Source organism: Taudactylus pleione, unplaced genomic scaffold (assembly GCF_031769625.1).
Source record: "Taudactylus pleione unplaced genomic scaffold, aTauple2 ptg000037l, whole genome shotgun sequence".
NCBI lineage: Eukaryota > Metazoa > Chordata > Amphibia > Anura > Myobatrachidae > Taudactylus > Taudactylus pleione.
The window spans coordinates 8940315-8957307 of record NW_028284439.1 but is presented as its reverse complement, the minus strand read 5'-3'; positions in this window follow the sequence as shown (position 1 = coordinate 8957307).

Below are 16993 nucleotides of genomic sequence, written 5' to 3'. Positions count from 1 at the left end.
CCCCGTGTGTGTCTAGCTTAAGTCATCCTCTATAATATAATTGGTATAAGTAAATCATGTGAAAAGTGACTTTATTTCCTTTTAAGATTATAAAATCCTTAATTAACAAAATATGTGTATGCAAATTAACTAAATAAACTTAAGTTGTAGACCATTTGATGATTTGAGTCAGCAATAAGTGATCATGTTTACAGTAACCAATATTTTCTGCCTGCTATAGTTATAGACTATGGCTCTGGGGTGATAAACATAGGAGTGTCAGGAGGTATTGGGCCTGATTCAGAGGTGCAGGCAGTTCATGTGCGGCTGCGATTCCTCACAGATTCGCAAGTGCAAAAATATGCAAATGTCAGCTTGAGCATTACTCTTGTGCTTCTAGTGTTCATTCTACCACCCTGCTCCTGTCAAAACCTGTGCAGTTCCTCGTTCCTACTTGGTGTACTCTGGTGCTTCTAGCTCACTATGCTCTGTATCTCAGCAGTGTGTTGCATTAACTGAGTGCTAGAAGCACCAGAGCAGAGAGTGACACCCCAGACAGGAAAGAGGAACTGCACAGGTTGTAACAGGTTTAGGGTGGTGAAATAAAAACTAGTTTCCATGTGGTGGATTGAGCTAACCCTGTGAGGGATACATTCAGTATCCCGACAAAGGGGATGCCGGCGCCGGAATCCCAACACCTGTCAGAATCCTGTCGCCGGCCTCCCGACCACCGGCATCCCGAAGTTAAGTAGCGGGGTTGGGGAGAGGCTTAGGGTCAGGCACTAGGGGGAGGGTTAGGGTTATGCACTAAGGGGGAAGGTTTGGGTGCAGGGATGGGGAGGTTAGCTTTAGGCACTAGGGAGGAAGGTTAGGTTCAGGCACTGGGGAGTGAGGGTAAGGGTAGGAAGAGGGAGAGGTTTAGGATACCTACCAACAGGTGTCGGTATTCTAACTCTACAAACAAAAAATGGCAGCTGCTCAATCAATCTAGCAGCACTAATCAGGTGCAAGAAAGGGAGGGGTCATACTAAGTAGAAAAAGGAGGGGGATTTAACCCCCTATTGTTCCTCAGCACACTGAGTAGTACTTGCAACAATATATGAAGACTATATGGTCATAGAAATTCAGAGATATTAGTTGCATGCATTTGCAAATACATGGAAAGCTGCTAGGCCTCGTCACGGCTTCTCTGTCACTAGCAGTCCCTAACATTAGGAGGTTCACGTCTGGGGTGCAGTGCACCCCGAAAAAACGTCCGGCCCAGGACCCCCCCCGGGCATCACACGAAAAATGGAAAAAGAGTGACAGTGCAGTGTAAAGTATAGATGTGTAAGACTAATTAATGAGTGTTGGAAAAAGGGGTTAAAATATATGTGAAATATTACATGAAAAAAATACACAAACATAATATGTGATGTAAAAAGCAACTATGTGTATTAAGTGGTGATGCCATGAGGGGGCCCAGGCAGACCAGCCCCGGGGGCACTACGCTCGAACGCTCACCCCAAATGTAAAATATGCCAATTATAAGGCCTCATGATAAAGGCACATATACATTTTGTAGAAGAGAGCAAAGTCTCTGATACAATGCCATAGTTACTGCTAGCTCCTTTGTAGACGCCATGTCTTCAAAGTTATCACCAGAAAGATTACAACGCAGGTATAGGGAGTGGTGCGCACGGGCACAGAATCGTATCAGTCTTGATCAGGTTCGGACTGGCCCACAGAGGTATAGGGGAAATCTGTTCTAGGGGACAGGTTCTAGACTGTGGAGGAGATGTACTAACCGCTAAAGCGGCATGAGCACACATTATGTGTGCTGATACCGATTCTCCCCCATGTATGATTGGGGGGCTGGGCAGTAAATGGCAGGGGCGCTATGCCGATAGGCAGGGCTATGTATGAACGGTCAGTTCGCCTGACCGTTCCGCCTGCTGCAGCTGTCGCTATCAACAGCTGCAGCCTGGCGATGCCCTACCCCCACAGCAGGGACAGCGCTGTCCTTGCTGCGGGGGCTGCCAGCTCCAGGGTTGCATGTGGGATCTCGCGATACTTGCGAGGTCCTGCGCATGCTCAGCGGTGCCGGCCGGGACTGAGACACAGCTCAACAGCACTAGGCTGATGTGCTGTGTACTCAGGCAGGGATCGCCGGAGGGGGGAGCTTTCACTCCCCTGCTCCGATCCGATGAGATGTTAATACATCTCATCATTAGTGCTTTCTGCTTTGCCTCGGTAAAGAGGCGAAGCAGAAAGCGTTATAGCGGAACGTTAAGTACTGCTATAATACATCTGCCCCTGTGCACTTTACTTACACATTGTTACTCTATTGGACGTTCAGTTACCTGGTACGGCAGGACAACTGATACACATGTATGTGCTTGGTTTGCTTCTTTAGAAACTACAACAAGATTTGCCTAATGGTTAGCCAAGCATCTGTGCTGGCTGACCACACCTATTAAGCATGGACATCTACCACTGCACCGCACATCCTGCAACCATTATAGATATGCCACTGAGAAAATAAATCATATAGATAATATACAAATTATGTCATAACCAAGCCTAAGAAGGGAACTCAACACAATGGGCCAAATGTAATAGGTAGTCTGTTTTGGTAAATTGCGAGTTTGGTGCTAAACTCGCAATTTTTCACAACTCTCCAATGTAATAGGGTGTCTGTTCACTAAAACTCGCATTTTTCAGAGTTACTAAAACTCTCCATTCTCAAACTCGCATCCAGATGTTTTCACATTGAAAATAATCAACTCGCCCAATGTAATAGGGTGTCTGTTTCAGACTCGCAAAAAAAAGATTACCAAAAGTCCCCAAATAATAGACCTGCTTCAGGCTAGCGAGTACATCCTGAGCAGGTCAGATTAACACAGAAACATGCACATATCCATGAGATATGTACATGTTTCTGTGTGTACTTATGTTAAATGTTATAAAATAAAAAAAATGACGTGCACCCCCTCCCCAAAAGCATAACCAGCCCCGGGCTTTATAAAGCCTGTTCTGGTTCTAAAAATACAGGGGCCAAAATGCGTAGGGGGCCCCTGTATATTAAGAACCAGCACAGGGCTTTGTTGAGCTGGTCCTGGTTCTGGAAAATCAGGGGACAAAACGAGTAGGGGTCCCCTGAAAATTCCTGAACCAGCACCAAACTCTTTCTAGCAGGGGGATAATGCCACAGCCAGGTAAAACCTTTCACCGGTTTCCCCGGCCAAAGCATTATCCCTGACTGCTAGTAAGTCCAGGCCGGGGATCCCTGGGGAGTTGGGTACCCCCCCAATAAAGGGGTACCCCTCTCCAGGGCACCCCAGGCCTAGACTGATAGCCCGGGGGCGGTGGGTGCCGGGTTGATAGTGTAAAGTGAAAGTGTAAAATTAAATTTACCATATTGTCTTTATTTGTAGAACCACAAGTACCAGCAATCCTCCCCTGCATGCTGGTATTTGGAGAACCACAAATACCAGCATGCGGGGCATTACGGGCCCGCTGGCACTTGTAGTTCCACAACTAAAGAAATACGTAAATAAACAAACTTACACCTTGAAAGTATAATTTTAATAAAACATACATGCACACTCACACTCACACATACTCACCTATTATCCGAAGTAATCCATAGGGGTGTACCTAAAAAAAAATCCATACTCACCTCTCCTATGCGTAGATCACGTCCTCTTCTCCAAGTAGGCAATCCAGGGGTTAAAAAAAAAAAACAACAAAAAAAAACGATCCATGCGGACTGAGCAAAGGTATGTGTGTACACATACCTTTGCTCTGCGTAAATGACCGGGGCACACGTGTGCCCCGTCAGTGCAGGGGCCGCCAGCCAATCAGGGAGCATCTCCGTCGGAGCAGCTCCCTGATTAGCTGAATGCGGCCAGCCTCTGTCTCCCATAGCCGTCTATGGTGAGAAATCCCCATAGCCGTCTATGGTGAGAGCCGCTACATAGTAACCGCAAGATTAATTGATGTTAATCTTGTGGTTACATCAATGATACAATGTCGCATTAAAAGGTGTCAGTTTACATAGTCCTAAACTCGCCTGCACTCGCAAATGCAGTAGCCTCGAGCTGAAAAGTTTGCAGGCTATTGAATTTGCGAGTTTCAGTACAAACTCGCACTCTCTAAAAGTGCGAGTTTGTACTGTTACTAAAACTGACTACCTATTACATTTGGCCCAATGTGTTAGTTAATTTAATTTGAAACTTACAAGTTGTTTTGCCAGAAAAACAATCTATCTATCTATCTATCTATCTATCTATCTATCTATCTATCTATCTATCTATCTATCGTCAGAACTGGGGACTCTGGATTGCTCAGATGAGGACCCAATACTTGCTCTCTGGTGGTATGGGAGGTCTGCAATAAGGATGGTCTGATATAAGACCTCCTCATGGATGCTACACACCAGGATGTCAATGTCATATAATGGCACAGGGACCAAGACAGGATTATGGTGGACACTGGAGTATGAATCGGATTTGGAGAATATCTAGATGAATGAATAGTTCAGACTTGGAATATATACTGATACTGGAATGGAAGAGTCTTTTGAGCATATACTGATGCTGGAATGGACCAGACTTGCAGCATATACTGACACTGGAATGGAAGAGTCTTTGGAGCATATACTGATGCTGGAATGGATCAGATTTGGATCATATACTGATACTCGAATGGATCAGACTTGGAGCATATATTGATACTGGAATAGAAGAGTCTTTGAAGCATATACTGATGCTGGAATGGATCAGACTTGGAGCATATAATGATACTGGAATGGAAGATTCTTTAGAGCATATGCTGGAATGGATGAGAGTTGAGAAATACACTGGAGCCGGACTGGGACCGGATTTGAAGAAATACACTGGAGCCGGATTCATCAAAGACAAGCATATCCAGCATGGGAGCTGAAGTCAGGAGTATCAGCGACGAAGATCAGGCAGTGAATGCCGACAGGAGCAAGGCTTTATACCTTGTGACTCAGGGATTGGCTGATGCTGTCAGGTGGCCGCTGACCTGGTTACTCATTACAGCCATGGCGGTCAGCTGACCAGGATCAACAGGGCAGTGCCCAGTGTCCGGGGCTGGCGGGAATGCCACCGGAACCCCAAGCCCCTTGGGACCACCAGCACAATGAGGACCCTCCAGTGACACATCTAGCTAGATAGCAGCCGCCATGACAGTGCTCAGTGCCTGGAGCCAGTGGGATCGCTGCCGGAGCCCCGACCCCTGAGACCACCATCACGCCGAGGACCCACTGGCAGCACCCTCTGTGAGACCCCAGGCTGATACCCCGCAAGGACAGCAGCACAGTGTGGGTGAGCGCAGTTCTTGACAGTACCCCCTCTCTCAAGGAAAGGACTCTGGACAGCCTTTGGGTTTGGATGGATTCTTCTGGTGGAAGAGTTTTACCAGTTGAGGAGTGTGAACATCTGTGGTGTTAATCCAAGCTCTTTCCTCTGGACCATAGCCTTTCCAGTCAATAAGGTATTGTAATTGACCAAAATGATGACGAGAGTGCAATATTTGATCTACCTCATACTCTACTCCTCTGCGGATCTTGATATTAGGATTCTTGCGTGCTGAAGACTGGAATTGGTTTAAAACCAATGGTCGAAGAAGAGATATGTGGAAAGCTTTGGGTATTCGTAGATGTGTGGGGGTAACTCCAACTTGAAAGGGTCCAATGTAGCAAGAAGCAGACTTCATGCTAGGAACTCTGAGTCAAACATTCAGAGTAGAAAGCCAAACATGGTCTCCAAGTTTCAAGGCAGGAACAGCTAATCGTTTCCGGTCTGCAAATCTCTTATAGCTGAAAAATACTTTTTGAGAGTGGAATGTACATTGTTCCAAATTATTTAGAAAGACTGAAGCATATTGGCAGCCGCCGGAATATCCACAGAAAGCAATGACTGGAACTCCAGAACACAGAGATAAGAGCCGAAAACTGTGGAAAACGGGGTAGTGTTGGTAACTGTATGATAACTAGAGTTGTGGGCAAACTCTGCCCAAGGTAGTAAATCCACCCAATTGTCTTGGGAGGAAGTCAGGTATAAACAAATGAATGTTTCTAGGTCTAAGGATGATAAGAAGAATAAAAATTTAACTTGATTTGCATAGAACACAATGCGCTCCATTCTTTGGAAAGCGGCAAATCGGTGATAAAGTCCATCGACAAATGGATCCACGGTTGCTTGGGAATGGACAAGGGTTGAAGAAGACCAGAAAGTTTTTGTTGCAGGTTCTTGTGCTAGGCACATTTAGTACAAGAAGAAATTAAGTCTTGAACATCTTTTTTCATGGAAGGCCGCCAATACGAACGATAAATTAACTAAAGGGTTTTTCGAATGATGGCATATCCAGCAAACAAGGATGCGTGAGCCCAGGTTAACAATCTTTGGTGAAGTTCTGGCTGTAAGACCATCTTACCGAGTGGTGGTACAGGAGCTAACTGAATATTAATGAAAGAGAGAGGATTAAGAATAGGGTGAGATTTTTGATGGGTAACCTCTTCTTCAGTAGACCATGCGCGGGATAGAGTGTCTGCTTTCTGATTTTCAGCACCAGGGCAAAATTTTATTTTGTAGTTGAATCTCGAGGAAAATAATGCCCAACAAGAGGATTAAGGCATTGTGTGGATTTTAAACATAGCATATTTTTATGATCGAAAAAAATAGTTACAGGATGTTTAGCCCCTTCTAAGAGGTATCACCATTATTCGAGAGCTAATTTAGTAGCTAAAAGCTCTTGGTCACCATTGCATAATTTTTTTCATCAGAAGAGAATCTTTGAGAGAAAACCCAACAGGGATGAAGTTTGTCATCCTCCTTGATCTGGGATAAAACTGCCCCTACACACACAAATGAGGCATCTACTTCCAAAAAGAAGGGTTCCTCCTAGTCAGGTTGTATGAGAATTGGAGCCGAAGTGAAAGCCTGTTTTAAATCATGAAATGCAGAAATGGCTTCAGGAGACCAGTGTGAGGGATTGGCACCCTTCTTGATTAGGACTGTAATTGGGGCTACAACACTGGAGAAATTATTTGTAAATTTCCTGTAATAATTTGCGAATCCTAAGTATCACTGGACTGCTTTCAAGGTGGATGTTTGAGGGCAGTCCCAGATGGCACTTTATTTTTCAGGATCCATCTATAGCTTATTCCCAGAGATAATGTAACCAAGAAAGGTTACTTCAGAAACTTCGAACATGCATTTGGATAATTTGCTGTAGAGATGAATGGTACGCAGACGCTGCAAGACAGCCTTTACATGCTGCCGATGGGACTGTAGGTCTCGAGAGAATATGAGAATGTCATCTAAATAGACCACTACGTAGATATACAAGATGTCTCTAAAAATTTAATTTTCAAAGTGTTGGAACATTGTAGGGGCATTGCATATACACCGAATGGCATAACTAATTATTCGTAATGACCATCTCGGGTATTAAAAGCTTCTTCCACTCATCACCTTCCTTTATTCTGATCAAGTTATAGGCTCCTCTCAAGTCAAGCTTGGTAAAAACAACAGCTCCTTTACTCTGTTGAAAAGTTCAGTAATGATAGGCAGAGGATACCGATTTGTGATTTTTAAGTCATTGAGACCTCGGTAGTCTATACTGGGACGGAGGCCCCATATTTTATTTTTACAAAGAAAAACCCCTCTCTGGCAGGTGATGAAGAATTAACCATTTTTGTAAATTTACCTGAATGTATTCAGTTATGGCAGCAGTCCCTGGCATTGATAATGGATATGTTCGACCTCCAGGTGGAGATTTCCATTAAACCAGTTCAATAGCACAATTCCATTCTCTGTTAGGTAGCAGAGTATCAGCAGCACATTCACTAAAAACATTAAGGAATTCCTTGTACACTTCAGGAAGTACTACAGATGTCCCAGACTGGGTTGATCGCACTGGAATGACATGGGACAAACAGGACTGGAAACAGGAATCACCCCAAGAGTTGAGATGTAGGCCAATCAAAGTGAGGATTATGAAGCTGAAGTCATGGAAGGCCCAGAACTAACTGATGTGTAACTTTGGGATCCACAAGAAATTCAATTTGTTCAATATGTAGTGCTTCAACTTGCATAGTCAAAGGAGTGGTAGTATGAGTAACAAGTCCTCCTTGGATGCGAGTTCCATCGACAGCTGTAATGAAGAGTGGCTTAGCAAAGTTTTTCAGAGGAATGGAAGTTTCTTTAACACGTTATAGGGCAATTAAGTTTCCAGCTGATTCAGAATTCACCAAGACATCCAAAGATCTAGATCCTTGACGAGTGGTCAGTGTCACATTCATTAAGCAGTCGGACTTAGGGGAGTGTTGAGTAGAAATCTCCAACCTGGTCTCCCTGGAACATGTGAGGGTTTGGAGTTTCCTGGACTTCTGGGATATGATCCAATAAAATGATTTGGACCGGCACAATAAAGACACAATTTGTCTTGCTGCCACCTTGAACGTTCCTTAGCTGAAAGGCGTGAGCGGTTAACTTGCATGGGCTTGTCCACTGGGGTAGATGAAGAATGAGGAGCAATAGAAGTAAGGGACTCAAAACATTCATACTTGAATTTACATGTGGCTCTCTTGTAGACGTAGGTCGATTTTGATACATAGATTTATGAGTTGTTGTAATGACCCAGGAGGATCGCGAGTGGCCAGTTCATCTTTAAGTCTTTCAGATAGGCTATTCCAAAAATCTGCCTTGAGCGCCTCATCATTCCATTCAAGTTCTGTAGTGATGGTTGGGAATTGAACTACATAGGGTCTGACTGAACGAGAGCACTGGCAAATTCATAAGACATCCATGGAGGCAGCTGAGGATCGGCCAGGTTCATCAAAAAATGTTTAAAAGATGTTATGAAATATGTATAATTGGATACAATTGGGTCTGCACGATCCCATAAGGTTGATACCCATTCCAAAGCTGAACCGGAGAGAAGAAATATGATATAAGCAATTCCAGATCTTTGTGTAGGAAAGTTCTGTGGTAAAAGATCAAATTGAATCTCACACTGATTGATGAATCCTCAAAAGAGTTTAGTGTTCCCATCAAATGTATTGGGAGTGGGGAGTTGCAGCTGGGCCTTAGGGGCAGTGACAGGTGGAGAAGTAACTGTTGGCACCAAGAAATTAACATTGGATACTGATACTGTGGATCCCAGGTTGGTTTGAATAGTGTACAGTCGAGATGAGAGTTCTTGTAGATATTGCATAACGTGGTGCTGTGCTGACTCTTGATTTTTCAAACGTGACAACAACATCTGCAGAGCAATGGTACCTGGATTCTCTTCTGAGTACATTAGGCCTGATCTTACTGTCAGATTGCACTCTGGATTGCACAGATGAGGACCCAATACATGCTCTCTGGTGGTATGGGAGGTCTGCAGAAAGGATGGTTTGATATAAGATCTTCTCATAGATGGCATACACCAAGATGGCAATGTCATGTAGGCACAGGGACCAAGACAGGATTATGGTAGACACTGTATGGATCAGACTTGGAGAATATCTTGATGAAGGAATGGATCAGACTTGGAGCATATACTGATGCTGGAATGGATCAGACTTGGAGCATATACTGATACTGGAATGGATCAGACTTGGAGTATATACTGATACTGGAATAGAAGAGTCTTTGGAGCATATACAGATGGTGTACACTGGAGTATGAATCGGATTTGGAGAATATCTAGATGAATGAATAGTTCAGACTTGGAATATATACTGATACTGGAATGGAAGAGTCTTTGGAGCATATACTGACACTGGAATGAAGAGTCTTTGGAGCGTATACTGATGCTGGAATGGATCAGATTTGGAGCATATACTGATGCTGGAATGGATCAGAGTTGGATCATATACTGATACTGGAATAGAAGAGTCTTTGGAGCATATACAGATGTTGAAATGGATCAGAGTTGAGAAATACACTGGAGCCAGACTGGATTTGAAGAAATACACTAGAGCTGGACTGGGACCGGATTTGAAGAAATACACTGGAGCCGGATTCGTCAGCGACAAGCATATCCAGCATGGGAATTGAAGTCAGGAGCATGTATCAGCGAAGAAAGATTAGACAGTGAATGCCGACAGGAGCGAGGCTTTATACCTTGTAACTCACAGGGATTAGCTGATGCCGTCAGGGGGCCACTGACCTGATTGGAGCTTTGGCAGTTAGTTGATCAGGATGATAATGTCGGGGCCCAGTGTTCGGAGCCAGCGGAAACCCCAAACCCCCTGGGACCACCAACACACTGAGGACCCTCCAGTGACACACCTAGCTGAACAGGAGCCGCCATGACAGTGCCCACAGCCGGTGAAGCTCCGGACCCCTGAGACCACCATTACACCGGGGACCCACCAGCAGCACCCTCCGTGAGACCCCAGGTTGGGATCCCCACCAGAACAGAGCAGCACGACCCTGAGGGTGAGGTCGGTTCTTGACATCTTGAAATTTAGTGATTTGTGGAGATTTGTATCAAGCCTTGGGGGGAATTTGATTGTCACTCTGCAGACTGTGGGCCTGATTCATTATGCACGCAGTTGGCCTATTGTCGCGTACTGCGCATCCGTATGCATCGCAATGCATGTGCGCGAAGGCTACACTGTGATCACACTGCGATCACGCAGAGCACGGTAAGCCATCGCAAGCTGAGTGACAGTCAGCATTTGGGGGTGGTGATGGGGGAGCGGTTGGAGAAAGGCAGGCGTGCCTGTCTGTTTTATGGATGTGCCTAGATTAGCCATTGCGACGGCATACGCAGCTTATGTACTTACAGTGTGCAATGAGGTTAGCAGTGTCTAAGTAAGAAGGGTTGCTGTAATTGTGCACGAGGGCTGATGTTACTCGATGTTACCGATGTATATGCAGGATTGCAAAGTATTATGGATGCGAGATAGTGGTAGTGGGAGGCAGCGGGTGTCTCTATGCTGGCAGTGGGACGGCATTGAGATAGTATTCATTAGCATATTTTCGCACTAGACCTGCATGTGATTATGGAGCTGCAATTACAATAGCCAGAGCCGTAGCTAGACTTTTTGGTGCCCTGTGCCAGAAAGAGCATTGGCATCCCCCTCATTTTTCAAAGGGACATAATGCACCCAAAAAAAGGGAATGGCTTCATGGGGAAGGGTCAGGGAAGAGATAGGAGAGGCCAGGAGATGCTGGGGATGAAATAAGAGGAAGCTACAAGCAAGAATGATAATAAACAGAAATTTGACAGGCCCAAACAGCGCCCCCTGACCTGTGGTGCCCTGTGCGATGGCACCGGCCGCACTGCACTAGCTACGGCCCTGACTATAGTGATCCTTAATGAATCAGGCCCGGTGTTTGAAAAATGACAATTAGGGGCTGAATGGGTTGATACTATCTCTCTCCACTTTATCTCTCTCCAAGCTTTGATAAATCTGGAGAGAGATAAAGTGGAGAAGTTCCACAGCGTCCCTGCTCCACTATGCATGTGCCTGCTTGTTTTTTCACCGGGCAGTCACAATTTTAACGGCTACCATAACCGCACATACGCAAAACTTTTGATCATGAGGAAGAACGATTTTATTTTCACAATTAGCTTAGATCTGAAAGATCGATTCATGACTGCCGACTGGCCATCCCTACTCTCACTTGCCTACTCTCCCAGAACCTGCAGGAGGCTCTAGATTTTTTGGCACTCCTACTGCATCCCGCAAGTGGGGAGAATCTTACCTGGAATCCACACATCCGTAGGGATGGGGCGGGGCCTAATGACGAGATTCTATGATCCTCATGATGAAAACAAAGACAATCCTCAAGAATCACCCAATAATAACATCACAACATTATCCACAATAAAAAATGTATAACAATTTAGAAGGAAAAGGCACAAAAGTGAGGACATCCTACAATAGTAATGGTGAAAAGAAAAAAGTAATTCTAAGGAGAATTTATATAATAAAATCAACTGCTGATATAGGACCTGATTCATTACGGATCGCAACTGCGATTAAGCGCACAGATGGCCGATTTTTGCGTTCTGCGCATGCGTGTGCAGGCATCACTGCGATCTCAGTGACCATGCAGACCCATCGCAGAGCGTTTGGGGGTCTTGACATGGGGTGGTCGGCGAAATGCAGGCGTGTCAGTGCGTTTGAACGCCGTTACAGGGGCGTGCATAAATTAGTCACTGTGATGGCATACGCAGCTTGAGATCTCCCTGTGTGCGATGAAATTAGCAATTTCTGAGTAAGATCTGACCTTGTGCAATTGTGTGTGAGGCTCTGATGGTACTCAATGATACCATTGAGAATTGCAATATATTACAGTTGGGAGTAATGGGAAGTGGACATCCATATGTTGTGCTGCGCCAGCTTAGCAACTGCAAACAGTAACGGTGGGTACACACTAGATGATATGCTCCCTGAGCGATATCCTGTAGTGTTGTCCCCGGCAGGCTGTGCTCAATGTCGTTCATGACATTGAGCACAGCCGCTGAATGATATCATTAACGATATCGTTCAGCGCCGGGCTCTCTCCCCCATTCCCTGACATGCAGCAACCTGACGAGATCGTCAGGTTGGCCTGCATGTCAGCCCGATGAACGATAATGAAGAATGACCCGCGGGAACGCGCATCGTCGTTATCGTTCATCTTTTTGGGGTTAAAAATGGATGATAAAGTGGACGACTGAACGATAACGATATCGTTATCGTTCAGTCGTCCACTTTATCGCCCAGTGTGTACTCACCTTAACATACTATCGCAGTGGGTCTGCGTGCGTAATCGCAGTTGCGATCCGTAATGAATCAGGCCCATAGACAGATGATGGGGAAGAGAGAGAGATGGAGTTAGGGTTGAGGGCCTAATTCAGCAGTGCATGCAAGTGCACTGCTGAACGCATCATCGGGATTATCGGGAATCTGTGCATGCGCAGGATCCATTCTACAAGTGTGCAGAATGGGTCCTGCTAACACGCACGCTAGCCCTTTAATGGCTCTGCCTGATTGTGTACCTTACACACATCCGTAATATTTAGCAAGACTGCAAAACTATTGGTAACATTGAGTACCATCGCAGCCTCACGCACACTTGCACATGCTCTGACCCTACTCAGGAATTGCTAACCTCGTCGCCACAGTGAGTACACAACCTGCGTATGGCATCGCAGTGGATAATTTATGCACGCCCCTGCAATGGCGTTCGAACACACTGGCACGCCTGTGTTTCTACGGTCACCACCAACGTATGGTACTTCCTGACAATCAATGCGATTGCAGTCCCGATTGCAGTGGTGTGTTAGTGCATGCGCGCGTGCGTAATCGCAGTTGCGATCCTTGCTGAATCAGTCCCTTAATCACAAAGTGATTGACATTCAGGAACCATTTGGGGCAGTTAACTGGGAGTGGCGGTAATAACGTGGGCATGTCGTGGCCATTTTTCGGGAAGTGTATTGTCCTTCATCTGTGATCCCATGCGCAGAAAATATGGCGCGACCATCTCAGTTCCCTCAGGCATTCTGTTTTAATTTATTTTATCATGTTTTTAGGTCTAAAATGTTTCTATCATATTAATTATATACATACATCCTATCAAGTATCAATCAAAAGCTTACTATACGTTGTCTATTCAACTATATATGATTTTGTGTTTAAAATATTTTTTCCATATATTATCAATATGTATTTATTTTCCCATTAGATTCACAGTATGACCAATGTTATTTGAATTAGAAGCTATTTTTAAGAGGCTTTTGAAAGATAATTGTTAGGACAATAGCTTTCATCTGTGTAAACTTGGAGCCTCCACAGCACAGGGGTTAAATACTTATGTAAGCAGCATTTTTCTGTTTCTTTTCAAATCTGCAAACAATAATTTATGAGTTGGAAAATGTAGTTTAACACCTCAACTGGCTAAAAATAAATAAATCAGAACTTGTCTTGAGTGGTTAAAAATATTTCCTGAAACGATCTGTGTGTAATTTGTAATACAGACAAAACTGTTAACTTTTAGGGCTTGAATACTTTTTCAAGCCACTGTGTGCAGGGCCGGATTAATAATGGGCTGATGGAGCTTCAGCTCCAGGCCCACCATCAGAATAGGCCCACAGACATCTGATGTTTGTGTGCTGCTGTAGACAGGATTTATTTTCTCCCTTCCACAGCAGCCTGCCAGTAGCTGTCCGCCCCCCCCACTGGCCACGCACTCCCCCTCCCGGCCGCGTACCCCCCTCCCTTTCTCCTCCCCGGCGCCGATGTATGATCAAAACCTGCCATGATGGCGGCGCGCAGTGGAGGGCTGGGCTTCACTAGCCCTCCCTGCGCTGATAACAGTGACTCGGCAGCAGCACCGCCTCCGCGTCATGTGCATGTGACATCACGAGAGCCGCCCGCCGCCACTACCGCACCTTCAAGCAGTCACTATGTTATTGTTTACTGGGCACCATAGACACAGGAGCTCCGTGAAGGCGGCCTAGCAGCAGCAGCAGGGCGTCTGTCTCCCGAGGTGAGATACTTGTCAGTCCTGCTGCTGCTTTATAGTAGTAGTAGAATAAATTAGTTATATGATGCAGGGGCAGGCTGAGTATATATATATATATATATATACAGTCAGGTGCATAAATATTGGGACATTGACAGAATTTTCATATTTGGGCCTCTATTCACCACCACAATGGCTTTGAAATGAAACAAACAAGATGTGCTTTAACTTCAGACTTTCAGATTTAATTTGAGGGTAATTACATCCAAATCAGGTGAACGGTGTAGGAATTACAACAGTTTCTATATGTGCCTCCCACTTTTTAAGGGGCCAAAAGTAATGGGACTATCAACTCAAAAGCTATTTCATGGACAGGTGTGGGCTATTCCCTCGTTATTTCATTATCAATTAAGCAGGTAAAAGGTCTGGAGTTGATTCTAGGTGTGACATTTGCATTTGGAATCAGTTGCTGTCGACTCTCAATATGAGATCCAAAGAGCTCTCACTATCAGTGAAGCAAGCCATCATTAGGCTGAAAAATCAAAACAAACCCATCAGAGAGATAGCAAAAACATTAGGTGTGGCCAAATCAACTGTTAGGAACATTCTTAAAAAGAAAGAACACACCGGAGAGCTCAGCAACACCAAAAGACCCGTAAGACCACAGAAAACAACTGTGGTGGATGACAGAAGAATTATTTCCCTGGTGAAGAAAAACCCCTTCACAACAGTTGGCCAAATCAAGAACACTCTCCAGGAGGTAGGTGTATATGTGTCAAAGTCAACAATCAAGAGAAGACTTCACAAGATTGAATATAGAGGGTTCACCACAAGATGTAAACCATTGGTGAGCCTCAAAAACAGGAAGACCAGATTAGAGTTTGCCAAACAACATCTAAAAAAGCCATTACAGTTCTGGAACAACATCCTATTGACAGATGAGACAAAGATCAACTTGTACCAGAGTGATGGGAAGAGAAGGAAAGGAACTGCTCATGATCCAAAACATACTCCTTAAAAAGTGGGAGGCACATATAGAAACCGTTGTAATTCCTACACCGTTCACCTGATTTGGATGTAATTACCCTCAAATTAAATCTGAAAGTCTGCAGTTAAATCACATCTTGTTTGTTTCATTTCAAAGCCATTGTGGTGGTGAATAGAGGCACATATTGAAACTGTTGTAATTCCTACACCGTTCACCCGATTTGGATGTAATTACCCTCAAATTAAATCTGAAAGTCTTCAGTTAAAGCACATCTCCTGGTCATCCACAGGTATGCGAGCTTCCAGGAGGCCGCTCTAAAAAACAAGAAGGCCGGCCCTGATTCAGAGAGAGGTTACTGTCAGAGCGTCCAGCTCTGAATCAGGGCCTCGGTCCTCAGGACCCCAAATAGTGCACGTTTTCCAGGTCTCCTCATAGAAACGCAAGTGAAATAATTAGCTCCACCTGTGGATCTTTTAAAACATGTCAGTGAGTAATGAATACATCTGTGCACCTGCTAGGTGACCTGCAAAACATGACCTGTGTGGAGTCCTGAGGACCGAGTTTGAGAACCACTGTCCTAGACCATTGAACTATAAATACACTGTCGGCGGCACTCAGATAATAAAACAGCTCTTGACAGAGAAGTATTCCAATGTGTCGATATTTACTACCTGTATCAAGTGCTGTTTTATTACCTGAGTGCTGCCGACGGTGGTGTATATGGTGGACTCCGCATGACGGGATTCTCTCTGAAGGCATCGGGCTATTGAAATCCATGTTGCGCAGTAAGTGCCGCCCGACTGCAGTTTGTGTGTGTATATATATATAAAATTTTATATTTATTTGTGTGCGTATATTCCCCTACATCACTAGCCATCCCACCTCCTCCCCCGCTGTGCTGGTCACATCCCCCGTGGCGGCACACAATAGGCCTTTCATCAATTTCAGCTCCAGGCCCATATGGACCTTTACCTGGCACTGACTGTGTGTGTATCTATGAATATCTAGATATAGTAAACAGTAGTAAGGTGGTAACAGTCAATATGTCTGGGTGCCAGCACAAGTTACGCACACACTCTCACAGTGGCGCAGCACTTTTATCTCAGCAATGTTTCAATGTCTATTTATTCGGGCACTGTCATCAGGCTAAACAATAATAAACAAAGGGCCTGATTCAGAGCCGCTCGTAAGCGGCCGCTCGTTCGTTCCGAGCAATGTTTGCACAACTGCGCATGCGTACGGATCGTAATACGTATGCGCGAACCAGTGAGTGCGGCCGAAAATCGTTTGTTCGCTAAATAGCGAATGCCTGCTATTTTGAGTGACAGGAGGGGGCGTATGTGGGTGATAACAGGGGAAGGTGCTTGAAAACGGGGAGTGGAGATCCGAACGCAGGCGTGCTTAAAGGTCAAAACGGGCGTTTTATGGGTGTGCATAATTAATACAGCAGCGTCATTGACCACGTCACTGGGTTATTTTATAGTCAGAGCTGCTCGCAAGATTGCGGTAGGAAAAACCAACCACAAGAATAGCGAGCAGTTCATACGCTGGTCGATGTACT